Below are 18,034 nucleotides of genomic sequence, written 5' to 3'. Positions count from 1 at the left end.
GGGGCTGCCCTGTAGATGGGTATTGACAGTGGCCTGAATGGGGACTGCGGGGGTGCATGCCCTGTGGGGAGGATATACGGGTGAGTAAATGGGGTGAGCCATGTGAGGGGGGCTGCCCTGTATGTAGGTGCTGGGATGACTGTGCCCTGGGGGAGGGCAGAAGTGGGGGCTGCCCTGTGGGGGAGCCCGTGCCCCCCCCCCCGGGTGCTGACGGGACCACATTCAGCGCACACACACAGCACCCGCCTGGCGCGCGCGCCGCGCGGGAGAGAAGAGTTAAAAGGGGGCGGGCTTAAGGGGCGGGGACCAGGGCAAGCCGCAAAGCGCGCCGCCATTGTCGCAAAGCCCCTCCTACTCCCCTCTCCCCCGCCCTGCTCAGCAACCTACTGTATTCTCAAACGCGCGTTACGCCAGCGGCGCTCCGCCGCCACCCTCCCTTCCAGCGCGCTTGCGCCGAGCCCCTGCAAATCCGGGGCTTCCTATTCAGGGAGGGCTTTTGCGCCGCCGGCGTGGCGCGCGCTCCATAGGCCGCCGCTGAGCCGTACGCCGCTGGAGTAGAGGCGTCGCGGTGTGCCCGCTGCCCGTGGAGTGTGTGTGGGGGGGAAGGGAGAGAAGAGGCTTAAAGAGACAACAGCCGCGGGAGGCAGCCCACAATGGAGCGGCTGGCGGGGGGCCGGGGGGCTGGCCCCCGCCTCTGAGGGGCCCCGAGGAGGTAAATGCCCCGCGCACGGGCCTCCCGGGGCGCTGGCAGCGGGGGCGCCTGGGGCTGGGGGAAGGGGCTGCCCGGTTGCTCCCCGCGCCCCCAGCCGCCCCCTCAGGCGGCCCTTTTCTGTGGGGGTTGGGGGGCGGGGGTGAAGCGCTGTGCGGCAGGCGGGCTGGGGGGGGGGGAATTGCGGGCAGCCGGCACTTCGGAGCGGGGCTCCCCACTGGGGGGGGGGTCGTGTGCCCCTGTGACAAGGGAGGGGGGCTGGGAAAGTGGGGGTGGGGGGAGGGATTGTACCCTGGAAGAATTGAAAAAAGCAACTCACCAACGTGTGTGTGTGTGTGAGAGAGAGAAACAGATATTGGGGGGGTTGCTATAATAATTATGTGCAATGGATATTTTGTAGCTTTTAAAAAAAAAATCCTCCCTGGGACTGTCTTTCACTCATTTTAATTTTTAAGCCCAACTGCTGCTGTTTTGTGCCTGTTTTGTGAGCCTCCCTAAGTTGCCTGGGTGGTTTTTGTTTGGTTGTTTTTTTTGCTTTTTACCCCTCCCCCCCATACTGCCCCATATTGGCCCGTGGTGTTGTGAAGCAGGGCTCTGTTGGGTTGATGCGGGGTGTTGTGTGGGGTTTTTTTTTACTCCCCCAGAGGGATCGGAAATTGTTTAATTGGGGGAGACGGGTGGGGAAAGATCTTGGTTAAAATAAAAAGCTAATGAATCAGAATGAATCGGTTTGAGATATAGGAAGAATAAAGGCCCCACCCAAAAGAGGATGAACTTTTAAATGTTTCCTAAGCAGCCAAGAGAGAAGACTTTAAAAAGGGAACCCCAATATCTTAACACAGTGGTTTTAAAAGTGTGGTGTTGAGCTCACCGGTGGTCTCTGATGCCTGCCTGGTTGCTTGTAGAACAGAATCTATGGAGAGTCAAGCTGTTCAGTAGGGATGGTGGACTTGGAAGAAAAGGGTCTTGCTCTTATGAAGGGTTGCACAGTCTGAACAAATTGGGGGCCTGCCATATTGTGTGTTGTTTTAAAATGAAAATTAAATTGTTAAACCTTTCAGGTTCTCACAAAAGTAATAAATTATAAACAAATTGGAGGTAAGTATGCTGCCGCCCAAGCTGCGTGCAAACTATAAAGGAGTAAATCTTTTTCACGGGCATATTTGGAAATTATTGCATTAACTAGTCCATTTGTCTTCCCTCCATACAACAAGTGGATGGATTGCTGGATGCGAACTATAAGGAGTATATAAGTTTGCCTGCCAGCAACATTGCCCATCCACAATGCCACACACAGACTGCTCCCCCCCACCCCGGCTCTGATCACCAGAACAGAGAGATTTAAAAATCAGGCCTTGTGTAACAGGTTGAAGCAAGGTTTAGTGTTTGCCCATATGTCTGAAAGAGAATCACTCTAAACGAGGGCAAGAGGCCTCCATTGAGATGGTGTGGGAAGGCTGCCTTTTGTGGCAGTGTAGACTTACAAGTCCATAAATAACTTGTCAAAGTTTATATTCAGTGTGTTTCAGATAGAAGCATCCCTTTAAAACGACCTGATCCGTGCTCAGTACTTTTCGGTACCAGGCCCTGAATAGGCAGAGGTCTTGAGATGCAAGCAAGACTTGGTCCAGATTCAGATCTGATGTGTAGCTGGATGCAACTTAAGTCAGTGGAGTTGCACTCACTTAGCTAGACCTGTATTCACCCCGCCCCATCCCTCTGCTTTTTGTCTAAAGGGGCTATTCCAGCTCATCATCTTGTCTAGTTATAATCTAATAACCATTGCTGTATGGAGTAAAAGAGTCTTAGGATTTGATAAGCCCTGTAATTAGTTTGCAAAAGTAGCAATGTCTTAAAAAAAACCAATCTGATATTTTTCTCTGTAAAATAGATGCCTCTGCTTTATTTATCCTTGCATCAAAATGGATTAGGGAATAATAGCCATTTTGCATGGCTAACTTAACAGGGGAAATTATTTACTGTAGAGCAGTTTCTTTTGAGGTGTGACTCGAGTGATGTTGCTTCCCTTATTTTGTGGTTTGCATTGGGTTTTATTCTTGCTACATTCTTTTTAGGAATGAGTGGAGAGATGGAAACAGGGGTCATATTTTGGCAGGTTTTTGACCCCCCTCCCCCCCCAAAGCTGCCTGTTGTCGTAGCACAGTAGGGAGGCTGCTTTGATCTTAGTCTGTGTGCTACCTCTCCATTCCCATGCCCCCAAAGTATCGTCAAAAATGTCATATATTTGAGTGTGACTCAGCAGATCAATGAAAACAATCTGAGGGGTTGCGTTTATGGACAATCAGTATCTCTCTTTCCAACCAGGCTAACAGAGGCAATGTCGTCCTATAGCAGCTGCCAAGAAATCTATTTACTGGACCTGGGCCTAATCACATTCTGTAGCCTTCTCTCTACCCATGACCTGTGCTGTCCACCAACAGTGATCTTGCTAGTTTCCATGGCTAGGATTGATCAGTGAGCACAAGGCTGTGTTACAGCATCTGTCTAGCTGGTCAGTCTATCTAGATATTTATTTGCTCCTTGTAATATCTGAGCACCATGCCATCACTCAAGGATTTATCCTTGCAAAGTCCTGGGAGGCAGGGAAGCTTTACCCCATTTTATAGATGGGGAACCGAGGCACGGGATGAACTAAGTGACTTATCCAAAGTCCTTAAGAAGTCTGTCAGAACTGGGAACCAAACCCAGGGCTTGTGAGTTTTAGTTAGCATCCTGTCCTTTAAGCCATCTTTGCTAGTCTCCCACTCCTGCCTCTAGGTTTATCTAAAGTATCTGATTAAACAAAACTCATGTGTCTTGTGGCAGGGACAGTACATACCTCTGTCTGTACAGTGCCTGTTAAGGAAGGGTGGTCCAGTGGTTAGGGCGTTAGCCCGGGACTTGAATACATGGGTTCAATTCCCTAATCTGACCCAGAATTCTTGTGTGGCCTTTGGCAAGTCACATTATTTCTCCGCGCCTCACTTCCAGTGGCAGGCTCTGACATTTTTAGCCAGGCATCTTCCACGCGGCCTGACCTTGCACATATGGTGCATGCAAGGTCACACTGTGCAGAGGATGCCATTTTGTTCAGGGGCCAGATGGAATCGTCCCAAGGGCACAGTTGGTCCTGCACACCGCTGCTCAGTTCTCGTCTGTAAATGGGGTAATAGTCCAGCCCTGCTACAGTGAGGTGTCAGAGGATAAATATATTAGAGATTGTGAGTCCTCAGGTACTGTAGTAATGGGGTAATCAGTATCTAAAACAGTGTCCTGCTCAGAACCAATGGGCACTACTAAATATTATTGTATAATGAAACGCCGACTAGGTAGCATTGGCTGGCCTTGACAAAATGGTAACCATCCACTCCTAGCACAATGGGGCCCTCATCCATGGCTGTGGCTCCCAGGAGTTGTGGTAATACTGCTAATAATAATCTGTCTTTCCTTCTCTGTCACAGGAGGTAGGGTTGGTTGGGCTAGCTTGGTAACGTTGGGAGCTGTGGAGGAGACAAGTTCTTTGTGACTCTGGAATCCTGTCTGCAAATTGGATCTATTGCACTCAGAGAAACTGCAAATTTATAAATAGTTTATTGAATTAAAAGTTTTATTTCTATGCTTTCTGTTGGGAGTGAGTAACTATCCCTGACAGAATCCACAGGCATAGAGAAGAGACAGGGCTTAGTTGTGGTGAAAATACGAAGGTGACTTTCTCTTGAGGCTGCTGGACACAGATCGCCACTGTGGTTCTTTGTCTCTAGCTCCCAGACTGACTGACGCTACCTAGCCATCCCCACTCTCTGGAGTGTGTAGTCATGGAATGGATTGCCAGCTAAATCGCAGACCCATTCATGAAGGTTAGATTCACATTTTCTTACCACTGTCTGAGAAGTGGGGGGAAAACTTTAATGCAGCGCATGTATCTAGTTAAAATATTATCCATTGTGTCTATACTACAAAATCAGCTGTTGGGTGACACTTCAAAGGCTGCCACCACACATGGTCAAACCACATATCTGTTTTTCAGAGGAGGCGGGACTTCACTGGTTTCTGAGAGGTTAAGAATCATGCATGCTGCCTTTGGTTTTGGGTACATGGTTAGGTCCAGTGTCAGGGAACAAATGCATTATAAATGGAGCATGTGGCACAAATAATGGTAGTGAGACAGCTGTTCCCTGTTGTTGCTATTGCGAAGGTAATTTTAGAGAAAGGTGGGTAGATGTCAAGATGAGGCTCAACTGGTAACTAGTTTGGTAAATGGCTCTTTTCATTAACCTGAAAGATGCATGTGAAATGACTTACCTGTAGCATTTTCAGAATTTCACACTGAACAAGATGGGTATAGATTTCCTTAGAGATTCGTAGAAAAGAGTGGACATTGCTGGGGCATAGCTTTGTAATTGAGGCAAACTTCACCATTGATTTCCTTCACTCTGAAGATCATGGTAAGCAGGTTGGTACGTGTCTGGTAAGATTCCTAAATGTCCAAAGATTTTTGTAGTCTCAAATTGTGAAGGAAAGTAATGGTTCCTCTTTTGCAAAGAAATCTCTGGGCATAAGTATCTGCTGACACCCATTTTCTTTGCTTCCATTGGCCTGATTACACCTAAGATCTACACCTTAAATCACTGAAGATCCAATGTCAGCACTGTAATTTCCAGGAAATACATGTGTTTTGATGTCTTGAGGCTAGTTCACCTGGGTAGTAAAATCAACTGATCTGAGAATCTTTCATTAGAAGAATTTGCCTCAAATCCGGTGACAAGATGATATCTTGGCGGGAACCTGGACTCTCATGACAGACGGCACAAAACAGATTAGGAAAAAATTCTCTCCAGTGTGCTAGTGCACAACAGAGATTCTCCGCTTCCTCTGTAGCATCAGCTACTGGAGGTTGGGCATGGGTTGGATGATCCAGTATGGTGGTAACTATGGCTCTTAAAAGGGGAAGTAGATGGTCCCATGTTCTGCTGAATGTGGGGCAGAGAAGAAAACAGGTGGAAGGTCAATATTAGCATTAGCGATGGCTGCCAACAGAACAACACAGGTCTTTGGAACGAAGACTTTCAGAGACTTTGAGAGTAGGGATGGTAGGAAACTTGGATTATTTTTTGACATTCAGCAATCAAACAATAAGTCTTCTGGAGCCATTCAAGTCATAAGGAAATAAAGAAGGCCCAGTGCTGAATTTCCACACTGTGGATAAAGCTGCTGGCAGACGATGCTTGGGCTTCATAAGCTTGATGGAAATACTCTAAGTTACTTAATATGGAGTTAATGTTCCTCTGGTACTTGTGGATATTATAAAACTGCCCTTTGAAAAACCTTCACAGCCCTGCTGTGTCACAGGTGTGAGTCTTCAGATAATGACAGCATGGGAGTGAAGAGAGTCACACCCACTCAGAGTGAGAACCCTTTTTGGTTGGTACCCTAATGAAGGATCAGCTCCTGGATGTGACAGAGATTTCTGTGGAGCACCTGGAACCATTGTCACCATCCGCTGTGGATGGACTTGTACCCATTCCTAACCTTGATGCTCAAAAGTCGTTAACAACCACTTGTGCCGAGACATTTTGGTTCGTAAGACGCTGAAAGCTGAACATTCATTCAGGAGAAAACCAAAAGGCCAGAAGTGTGGCATTCTGCCTGCCTGCCTGCTAGAACCTGTTGAGTGACAGTTAGTGGTATGAAGTGAGCTCAGTCTTCATAGAAGGCAAAACGTAAGTCCACGCAGCAGCACTTTGCTTTTTAGGTGCAAACAGCAAAACAAGAGGCCCTGCTCTTTAAGTTAATTGGAGTGGGATGTTTGGAGTGGTGGGTCTTTCTCTGCATAACTTCTCTAGTTTAACATAGGAGTTAGCCTGAATGCTGTATAGCACCTTCCATGTCACAGGGATGTGTAATATAGAATTATGTTGTACGCGATCATTAGGATATATAGTCTTCTCCCAACCCTTTTGAGCTCCCTTATCCCAAAGGGGACATGGATATTTTAGTTTTTGTGCTCACTAACAGGGTGGGTGCTAATGGCGTTGTTGGAAGATGACACGGTACACGTACTTAATACTCCCTTTAGCTCTGTGTTTTGGTATGTGGAGGGGCAGCAGAGAGATGTTGATGTGGACAAACAGAATCTAGGCTAAGGCCTTGTCTACACTACAAAGCTACTATCCTTTGCCAGTGTAGCTATGCCAGGGTAGTCTATGGACAGAAGGAGATTTTCTGTTGGCCTAGTAATACCATGTCCCTGAACGACATTAGCTATGTTGACAGAACCATTCTTATGTTGGCATAGCTGTGTCTACTCTGGGAGTTTTGCTGGCAAAACTGTTAGCTAGGGGATGTACCACATCCCTGACTGACATAACTATGCCGACAAAACTTGTTGTGTAGACCTGGCCTAAAATTTCTCCTTCAGACCTACCAGTGAAGTAACTGCAGAGGTGTGGGATTTTTGCATGAACCCCATGGTTATGGAAGCAGGTCCATTGCTTCCTAGCCCTTCTGCCAGCTGCCAAGCATATTGGCTAATGCTTTTGGGACCCAGGAATAATGTTCTCTCCAGAGTATGCGTGCACTCTCTTGTGCCTCCCTATTGCACATACTCCAGAGAGTTGTGTATCGGATTGGGAGGTCCCAATAAGAGATCGCTGGAGCTTTGAACAGATCACTGTACTAGGCTTTGGCACAGAGCTGGAGTGTAGTGATGGACGTCATGTTCCAGGTAGGGGAGTCAGAGAGGAGGGAATTGGAAGTGACTCTTGAGGACAATCCTTGATGTTCTGTGTCACCATGTGGTGGAGAAGCCAATGACATGTTGAGCCCCAGCCTAAAGCATGGTTATGTAGCACGCATGTATGTGCTGGGGCAATGATAAGGAACATTGAAACTGGGGAGCAGAATCTCGGTTGCTGAGGGCTTCTCGTTCCCAGGCCTGATGTATTAAGCTCTGCCCTCCCCACCAACACTGGAGAGGAGAGGATACACCCAGGACGTGAAGCACTCTAACAGCTTTCAGGCCATGAGTTCAGGAAAGTGAAAGGGAAGAGCAATTAAGGCTCATACCAGCTAAATTTAGCCTGATACAGAACAAATGCTCTTAACTGGAGATGCACATTGCATTGCAGTAATCTCTCAAGCCAAAGCCTACTGGAAAATCTGTAGTCGTGTTTGCCATTGAGACACGGTGGGCAAACTTCTGTCATCTTCAATGAGTCCTTTTTCTGGAAGTGCATTAAAACATCAGGGTATTTCCTGTGCTTGCACCTTGTTGATTTGATTGTAGAGCCTACAGGGAGTCCTGACCTCAGCTGGAGATGTCTGAGTGGTGCGTTGTCCTACATTTAGTCTTAGGCACTGCCATGCATGAGACTCAGGTAGGGTGAGGCTCTGTCTCTCTGATGAAGTGGGTTCTAGCCCACAAAAGCTTATGCCCAAATACATTTGTTAGTCTCTAAGGTGCCACAAGGACTCCTCCTTGTTTGTGTCTCTGCAGAGACCCTGATAGCCACTCAGGAGCAGCTGGGTAGAGTTCCAGCTGAAGCACTGCTCAGCTGTCCCATTCATAAGGTAATCACAGCATCACAAGGCCTACATGCAAGAGACATGCACACACCTTTGTGCCATATACGTTGGGTTCTGGGGGTGTTTATTTCTTCCTCTTCTTGTGGACTGAGCTGACCTCTCCATGGCTCTTACTTTTCTGAGAGAGCTTCCTTGTGGGATCCAGCATGTCTGTTTCTGCAGGCCATTCTGCCCAAATAGTATGTGCTTCCTCAGTAGGTGCACCCCAGATTACATTCGGAAGCTGGGACTTGGAACAGATTGGCCTGGTCTGAGCAGGGAGTTGCATGTCTAATAGAATGAAAGTTTTGTTATGGGTCTAACCTGCAGTGGAGGGACCCCAAGCACATCCTGACAATTACTGGCCAGTGAAGTAGGGCTCTGAAGAGGCTTTTCTCCTGGTGCAGCCTGAACACCCACCTCCCCCATTTTGCCTTGCTATTGGGAGGGTCTTGCATATTATTAGAGAGATGATCTGAACAAGGAGAACAGATTTCAAAAATCTTCTCTATTGTATGGAGCAGATGCAGTGAGATGCTGCAGCGTTCTTGTCTTGGAGACCACCAGCAGCCTAGGTATGGTAAATAAAACACACTAGCAAGAAACAATTCCTGCTTTTTGTTGTTACGGGCCAGGTTGGGACCGTGGAGGGTACTAAAATCTGGGCAGTTATGTTAGCACAGTACAACATAGGAGCAGAATTCTAAGTCTGTCTTTGTTCAGTGCCAGAAATAAAAGTCCAGAACAATGCTTCTCAGGACAGAGTAATTTAAAGGCATTCACTGTCACATGGGGGCCAATATTTAACATGGTCCTAAGATGATTATAACTTGGTGGGGAATGTTTTCCGGACTCTAGCTGTTTGTTTTAAGGGGAAAGTCTGAGGGAGGAACTTCCATCACTGAAGGAGAGTGGGGAGAGAACAACCGTGAAGCCACTGTATTTGCAGAGTCCATTAAGCAGCTTGGCTCTGATACAGCAGGTAACTAACGAGCTGTAAAGGGGGTGCAGCTAGAAGGAAGCCAACAAAATATGTCAATTTCAGAGGCTCTACAAGGCAGCCCAGCACAGTGTGTATCTGCTGCCTTGTAACAGGAGTTGTCTCCTTTTCTAATCAAGGAGGGAGTTAAAGGTTCAGATTTGGGGTTTCTCTTAAATTAGGGGTGCCTATATTTTGTGACGCCAAAAGCCATGCTGCCACTGTGCCAGGATCCAGAAGACCATCCCTGAATTGCACATAAACTTCCCAGTAAAAGCAGCTTATCAGAAAATAAATGCTCCACCATATTTGCTTGTACTCTACTCATTGAGATTATTAGCAATTGAACCCTGTACATAGGGCCCCATTAGAATCGCACTATGTACAGTTCCCAGCAGATATATTTGCTGTGGTATTTGCAGTATTGCCTCCTTCATCTTCTATGTAGGGAATGCTACAAATAAGGCAGTAAAATCCCATTATATAGCAAACATCAAGATTTTAAGGGTGTCCACTGTAGCTGATCAACACTGTGCTGTTCCTGCAGTTATAGGCAGACAGCAGCTGTGTTTGGCCCGTAGTCAGCAGTTTGGCTTCCTTAGGTTTAAGCTAGGGGTCGGCAACCTATGGCACGCGAGCCGATTTTTGATGGCACGCGGGGTGGGCTGAGTGGCTCAGCCCACCGCTACTCTGGGGTTCCCACTGCTGGCCCCTTACCAGCTGGGGTCCCGATGCCGGTCCCACTCAGCGCCCACTGTTGGCCTGGGGGAAGGAACCCCAGGCTGGCGGCGGGCTGAGACCCCAGCTGGCAAGGAGCTGGCAGCCGAAACCCCAGAGCGGTGACAGGCTGAGCTGCTCAGCCCACTGCTGCTCTGGGGTTCTGGCTGCTGGCCCCTTGCCAGCCAGGGTCCCCTCCGCAGCCCCACTCACCTTGCTTCCAGTTGGAGTTCCAGCGCAGGCCCCATGCCAGACAGGGTCCAGGCTTCTGGCCCTGCTCAGCCCTACCACCGCCAGCTCCACTCACCTAAGCTGCTAATCTGGGGTTCCAACCGCTGACCTCCTGCCAGTCGGTTATCAACTTATAACTCAGAAGCCTGTGTGCAGCTTAAAGGATCCAAATAGATGCCACCAGACATTGGAAAACTCAGCAAGGGCAAGGATCACACTAAACTAATAAGATCTGCATTTTAATTTAATTTAATTTTAAATAAAGCTTCTGAAACATTTTGAAAACCTTGTTTACTTTACATATAACTAGTTTGGTTATATATATTAGATTTATAGACAGACCTTCTAAAAAAACGTTCAAATGTATTACCGGCACCTGAAGACTTAAATTAGAGTGTATACATGAAGACTCGGCACACCACTGCTGAAAGGTTGCCGACCCCTGGTTTAAGCTAACAGGCCCATGTTAGGATTTCTCCAAGCTGATCATCAGAAGCAAACTCCTCACGGACCAGGACACACCATTGCAAAGTGGCACCAGACCCTGCCAGAACAACAGATGAAAAACCTGCAGAGAGATCTTCACTGCAGATGATCAACACCCCCCAGCCCAACACACCTTTCAAGATTCATCAGTCCTACATGTTATAATAATTGGAGATATACCTATCTCCTAGAACTGGAAGGGACCTTGAAAGGTCATCGAGTCCAGCCCCCTGCCTTCACTAGCAGGACCAAGTACTGATTTTTGCAACAGATCCCTAAGTGGCCCCCTCAAGGATTGAACTCACAACTCTGGGTTTAACAGGCCAATGCTCAAACCACTGAGCTATCCTGCCCCCTGTCACAACATGTGGTGTGCCTCATCCAGTGCACTAAATGCCCCTATAAGAGATGTGTGGGTGAAACCAGACAATCACTACGCTCTCGAATGAACTTGCACAGGAAAATAAGACGAAAAAAGCCGTATCACCCTGTGGATGGACACTTCACAAAGCAATCACTCCATATCTGACCTATCAGTCCCCATCTTCAACTGAAACCTGCACAATGCTTTCAAAAGATGAGCTGAGAGTCTAAATTCATAACTCTGCTAGACAGTAAAAATCACAAGCTGAACAGATTTCAGAGTAGCAGCTGTGTTAGTCTGTATCTGCAAAAAGAACAGGAGTACTTGTGGCACCTTAGAGAGTTTGTTAGTCTCTAAGATGAACAGAGACATTGGATTTACGGTTTATTACAACAATCTGTAACTCACTAATCCCCCCTTTATTGTCTTATATTACTGCAGAGGTGTTAATGGACCACTCCACCTTGAATGGTCTGTTAGAACATATGCTAACTACCTATGCAAAACAATCTGTTCCACCTAGTATTTAGCTGTGATGCTTGGAGTACCTTTCCCAGAGAAGAGCTCCGTGTAAGCTCAAAAGTGTCTCTCTCACCAACAGAAGTTGGTCCAATAAAAGGCGTGGCCTTACCCACCTTGTCTCTCTAATATCTTGGGATCAATACAGCTATAACAACACTACATATGAGATTTACTAGGGCCTCTCTGAATTGAGGATTACAGCAGTTCATGACAAATGGGGAAGGATGGTTTAGTTGATAGTGTGCTGGACTAGAAACTGGGTTTAGTTCCCAGCTCTGTCATAGAATCCTTTGTGTGACCTTGGGCAAGGTCTGTGTGTGTGAGTAAAATAAAATTAACTCTGGGTTCAATTCCTGGCTCTGTCACAGCCTTCTTGTGTGACCTTGGGCAAATCACATAATCTATGCTTCAGTTTCCTGTCTGTAAAATGGGGATAATGCTTCCCTAGAAGGGGTGCGTAGATGCTAATGATGAGGGCCATAGAAGAACCTGTTTAGATTGATGAGCCTCTGGGGCCTAGCTGACTTGACTTCTAATCTTACTTTATTTGGTGATACTTGGCAGTTTCTGCTGAGTTTTGCTAGGACTATATTTTGTGGGGTTCTTTTAAAGCAAAATTGAGGCATGCAAATGTATATGAACCAAACCACAGAAAAGAGGTCAACTTCTTTGCGCTGAGCCTGCTGAATTAAGCACATCTTTGAAAGGTGTGGAACAGAGGGTCATAGCCGGCCCAGATCTCTTTCTGAAATTGTGATGCAGGAAGAGAAGTATGACAAGAGCTGCATGTGTGACTCCTGTTCTTGTTGACTGCTCGGCATTCCCCTTATGAATTAAAGGACTTCACCACTGCTTGGAATTGGTAGAGTACTGAATGCAGGTACTGAAACCAGAAACAGAATGGCGATTGAGAGGGCACATGTGTAGATAAGATGGCAAACTGCAGAGAAGAAAATCAGGGCCATGCGCTACAGACTCCTAAAACCAGGTGTGGTGCTCAATACCACACACAGCATCCATTAAATCAAAGGGATTTCCCATGGTACTAAGCACTGCAGTCCAGATTAAGTACTTCAGTCCTTAGAGGGTTCCCAGCCTGAAAGACTTTGATTTCCTGATGGCAGGTAGCTCAGCACTTTGTTAAAAATTGGGGCCCCTTTAAGGTGTGTCTTGTTGGGCACCCAAAATCATGAGTCACTTTGTGTAATCTTAGTCTGTATCTGTAATGAGTGCTGGCAAGTTCAAGCCCTTAAATCGGATGTGTAATGAAAGAGGAAGCCAAGGGAGTTGCATCCTGTTCACAGGGGCAGAAGAAATAGACTGAACTAAAAACATGAGTAACTGAGCCAAAAAATCCATGTTTCATATTTATTTCTGTTTACTAGTGGAAGGTTGGTATGTATTGGTTGAAGTCACTTGGATGACAAGATCAGAAGAGTAAGGACCTAGGAAATAGAGGGGTATAGGTTGTAAATTTGCCTATCATCAGTATGTAAGTGATTAGTAAAATAAGAACTGATCATGGGCTGACTCCTGTGCATTTCATTCACACAAGTAGTCCTGCTGACTTCAAAGGGATGACCTTGTATATAAGGTCATCAGGATTTGTCCCCAAGCAATTGATGGTATATGGAGAAACAAATGGGGTTACCCTAGATCTGCTGCCAGGGCTTGTGGAAACATTAGTCATAAGTGGACAGTCAGTAAACACACTCGCAGCTCTCCTAATTGGTGTGCTTCTGTTGGCTGACTTTGTGCTGCTCCGACTCAGTTTCACACTCAAAGTAGCATGTAACCCAATACAAAAAATGTAAAGGGCAGAGAAAAAAATAGCTGGAAAACTGGACTTTCCGGCTAAACATCTATTGACTGAAAAATGCCCTCCTAATGCCTGGGCAAATATTAGAGAGGCAAGGTGGGTGAAGTAATATCTTTTCTTCTGTTGGTGAGAGAGAGAAGCTTTTGAGCTTACGCAGAGCTCTTCTTCCGGTCTGGGAAATGTACTCAGAATGTCACAGCTATTATAAAGTGGAACAGATTGCTTAGCATAAGTAGTTCACACACATTTCAAGGGACATTCAAGGTAAAGAGGCCCATTAACATCTCTCCAGTCGTGGGGATGGGGTAGTGGGTTGTAGATTATTGTAATAAGCGATAAATGCAGTCTCTGTTCAGTCCATGATTTTTAGTGTCTAGCAAAATTATGAATTTAAGCTCTCATGCTTGCCTTTTGAAGGTGTGCAGATTTCCTTTGAGGATGCGGACTAAGAAGTCATATGTGGAGTGATCATGTCATGAAAAGGGTGACATGGTGTTTTTGTCTTATCACTTATTTGGTGTGAGCGCATTGGAGAGTATGGTTGGTGATTGTCTCATTTCACCCACACAATTGTTATTGAGCATTTGGTGCACTGGATGAGGTACATCACATGTTGTGATAGGCATGTGTGGGACCTGTGGATCTTGAAAAGCATGTTGGTGGGGCCTTTTGAGCAATGGAGATATGTCTGCAGGTTTTAGCAGGGTCTGGTACTGCTTTGAATTGTTGTGTCCTGGTCTGTGGGTCCATTGAAATATGGTCCCTTAAAATGTGTTAACTACCGTGTATATACGCGTTTATTAGCCCATTCATTTATAAGCCAACCCCCCAAGATGGTTAGGTAAAAATAGCAAAAACTGTATGACGCTTTCATAAGCCAACCCTATATTTCAGGGGTTGGCAAACTTTGGCTCCTGGCCCATCAGGGTAAGCCACTGGCGGGTCGGGACATTTTGTTTACTTGGAGTGACTGCAGGCACGGATCCCCTCAGCTCCCAGTGTCTTATCCGCTCCACTTCCTGCAGCACCCATTGTCTGGGAACGGCACACCGCGGCCACAGGGAGCTGAGGGGCTCCATGCCTGCAGACGTTCCAGGTAAACAAAACGACAATGTATTGGATATTCAATTCAATGAGTCCATCAAGTTTAAAATCATCAAATTTTGGGGTAGACCCGTTTACAAGCCAACCCCTGCTCTTTGATGCATCACTTTTTTTACCAAAAATATTCGGCTTATGAACGAGTATATACGGTACTTATGATGAACAATCTGTTTCACCGTGTATTTATCTGGAATAGTCTGAGTGTATTTCCCAGACTTGAAGAAGAGATCTGTGTAAGCTCAGAATTCGTCCAATAAAACATATTCCCTCACCTCTCATATCCTCAGACTAACATGGCTACAGCTCTGTATGGGCAAATGTTGGAAGAGCTAATTGCAAACCATGTAAAGCATTGTTTTTTAAAAAAGGTACATAGTGTGCTGCACCCCAATGCTTCTGTTTGAGGATCTCCGCATGTTCACATGTCTCACTACCACTGGGATACCTACTTGGGTAGATGCAGAAACTGAAGCTAGTGAAATGAAGGGGCTGTTTGGCATTTGTGGCAAAACCAGAGTTGGAACCAAGGCTTCCGGACTCCCTGTAGTTTAAGCATAGACCAGCTTTCTTCCCTCCATAATGAGGAAGGATGGCCCAATGATTAGAGCATTAGTCTGGGTTCAAGTCCATGCCCGATGTAGACTTCCTGTGTGACTGTAGGCAACTCTCTTAGCCTCCGTGCCTTGGTTCCCTAGCTGTAAGATAAAGATGAGAGCGTGGCCCTACCACGTGGTTGTTGTGAGGCACTGGGGTACTCTGGTAATGGGGAGGGGAGCAGATACATGCCATTCACTGCCTCTCTGAAGATGCACTCACAGTTGCACGTAAACTCTGAAGACTGTCCTACGATGCCACAGAGTGCCCCTCTTCACCTTTTTCCTTTATTCCATAGGGCAATTGTTTGGTGGCTCTCTGCTTATTTATCCTTGTAGCTCCTTGTTTGTGACCTGAGATTTGGCTGCTCTGAGGAGGGCGATGGTGGTGGAGATACCTTTTTGATTGGGAGAAGGAGCGGGAATGTGTGAGCTGGGGACAGGAGCGAAACCTGTTCCCATACAAACCATTTCCAGGAAGGAAGTAATTCCAGAGCTTCCAGAATGAGGAATTTGGCATACCTAGTACTCCTGTTCTTTTTGCGGATACAGACTAACCCGGCTGCTACTCTGAAACCTAAAGGGGAGAGATTCCTTGTCTCCACACTCCCAGCCCCAAGTTTTCCCTTGCTTGAAGATCTCAAGGTGGTTGAAGGGGAAATAGGCAGGTCTCCAAGTAGCTCATTGCTAAGAAGGAAGGGAGGAGATCACGCATACTTTCAGAATGAAGCTTTTGTCTCAGCAAAGTGAAGCTGCCCCAACCTTCTGCAGTTGACAATGTAAAACCAGACCTGGTCACCTGGTGGAAACGTCAAGTGGCTGCCACGCCACCAAAGTCTCAAGTTGCATCCATCCTCTTTATAGAAAGAGATGCTAGGACTGGGACTCGGTAGGTCTGGCTCTGCTGCATCTTCCCTGCGTGACCATGGACACATCTCTTAAACCCTAATCAAGGCCGGTGCTAAAGCATATGCATAACTTGAAGGTTCTTGGCTGCGTTGGAGCCATGGTCTCTCTGGGTCGTCTCCTGCCAATCTCTAAAGGGGGATTATATTGATCAGTTTAGATTGTAATCCCTTTGGGGTGGGGTTCTGTTGCTGTGTGTACAGCACCTAGCACAATGGAGCCTCAGTCTCAGGCCTACTGCAATACGGCATAAATACTCCACGCCTTCCATCTGAGGGTCTCAAAGCACTACACAACCAAGTAACCCCCACCTCTCTGGGTAGTGAATAAATCTCATCTCATTTTACTGGTGGAAGGAAATTGAGGCGTAGAGGGAGGACAAGCCTTGTCTGAAGTCAGTGAGTCAGCGTCAAAGCTGAGATTACAACCTGGGACTCCTTGTGCTGGGCCTCCTTGTTAGCCAGCACTGCTGGGATACATTCTGAGCAGTCAGGGGAAACGATGAAAGCAGAATTATTTTTCTGGGTGGGAGGCGGAACCAAAGGACTCAGTGGCTTCTGCTATTTGAGCCTCGTAATTTTTTTTTTTTTTTAACATTATGATTTGCTCTTTGTACTGTGGCGTACCTGGAGGCCAGGGCCCCATTGTGCTTGGGTCTGTGCAAACATAACAAGACAGTCATTGCCTAGAAGAGGTGGTAATGGGCATGGTTTTTGTACCAGTGTGGGTGTGCCGGGCTCTCTTGGATGTTTCTTGTAGAAGCTATTACCCATCCCCTTCCTGGCACGCAGGTTGCCCCTGGTAGTGGAGAAGATGGCTGTACCTGCCCCAGAAATCTCGAAGCAGCCAGACCACAGGTTTTCATTCCTGGGAGATGCTTGTCCATTTTTTCAGGTTGTCCTGCATGTGTTTTCTCCTCCTAGACGGCTCTATTGATTTCATGTTAGGCTGCAAAACCTTTTCCTCTGCTCTGGTCCATTTGCTGTTCTGGGTTCTCCCACAGGGCAGGGCAGAGCAGTGAGCTGGCATCTAACCGGCTAGAGCACTGCAGCGGTGGAGAGCAAAGGAGCAAGGGGGATAGAAACGACCGACTGCCTTTCTCCATGTTCCCTTGACAGAAAGTCAATGGCTTTTAGGTTGTGGTGTCTGCGTGATGTGACATTGACTTGGGAAGGGGGAAAGTCTCTGAATGAATGCTATCTGTGTGCTGTCTGGAAATGTGTAAAAACAACTCTCTCCTCCGTGCCCAGGCATCTTTGCCTGCTGTAAAATTGCAATACAGATGGGAGGAAATGTACTTTTCCCCGGACCAGGAGAGAACTGCAATGGGTCAGGGCTGTGTTGTCTGAAGGGCTCATGCAAACCTGGGTGCCTTGGGAAAGTCATTCCTCAGCAGTGTCAGCCCTCTGGTGGAGATGCCCTGAAACACACTAGTAATGTTAGACAGGTGAGGTGGCGTAATAGCCCATCTCTGCAGTAGCCTCCAGAAGAGGGAAGGGAGGAGATAGTTATTGACTCAGTCTCCTGAGCATATGATTGAGATGGTGGGTTAATAGGCACAGTGCGGATTCCTCATGGAACGTTCTTCTGGCCCTCCTGGGAGTTCACATAAGGTAAAACAGGCGAACCAGCACTTTTTACACCGTGGTGGCCATGGGTGGAAATCTGGAAGTGGTTGGATCATCTGTTGACTGTGTTACGGTAGCATCTAGAGGTGGTCCTTTTAAGGTGGGGGGTCCCGTAGCAAGACAGTCCTTGGCCCACTGATCTGAAAGTATAAATAGGTGAGATGATGTGTGGGAGGAAGGGTGTGTTATCCCTTTCTGAGAGATTGACCTTGGGGAAGCCACATCCAGGGGGCCAGTGGCAGAGCCAGCAGTGGAACCCAGCTCTCCTGAGTCTCAGAACAGGGCCTAAGTCATGAGAACATCCTCTCTCTCAGGAGTCCCTTCACTGGGAGAGCAGCAGCTCTAGGTCAGTGTCTGGCTGCAGTGAGAAGACTTGGGTGTCTCATGGTCAGAGCTGATTCATGCCGTTGCAA

The 18,034-nt window shown here is 47.1% G+C and overlaps 1 protein-coding gene across 1 annotated transcript in view; it reads left to right on the top strand.

The window, feature by feature from the left end:
• The first annotated feature begins 448 nt into the window (after positions 1-448).
• The window catches only part of CSNK1G2 (casein kinase 1 gamma 2), an 86,808-nt gene continuing 69,222 nt past the window's right edge, over positions 449-18,034 (top strand). The window contains exon 1 of the mRNA XM_044998858.1: positions 449-712. The gene's annotated coding sequence lies outside the window, so the exon portion shown is untranslated. The remainder of the gene's footprint in view (positions 713-18,034) is intronic.

The sequence above is a fragment of the Mauremys mutica genome, chromosome 24, assembly GCF_020497125.1.
Source record: "Mauremys mutica isolate MM-2020 ecotype Southern chromosome 24, ASM2049712v1, whole genome shotgun sequence".
Lineage (NCBI taxonomy): Eukaryota > Metazoa > Chordata > Testudines > Geoemydidae > Mauremys > Mauremys mutica.
Note: the sequence above shows the minus strand (reverse complement) of the source record. Positions and strands in the feature narration are given on the sequence as shown.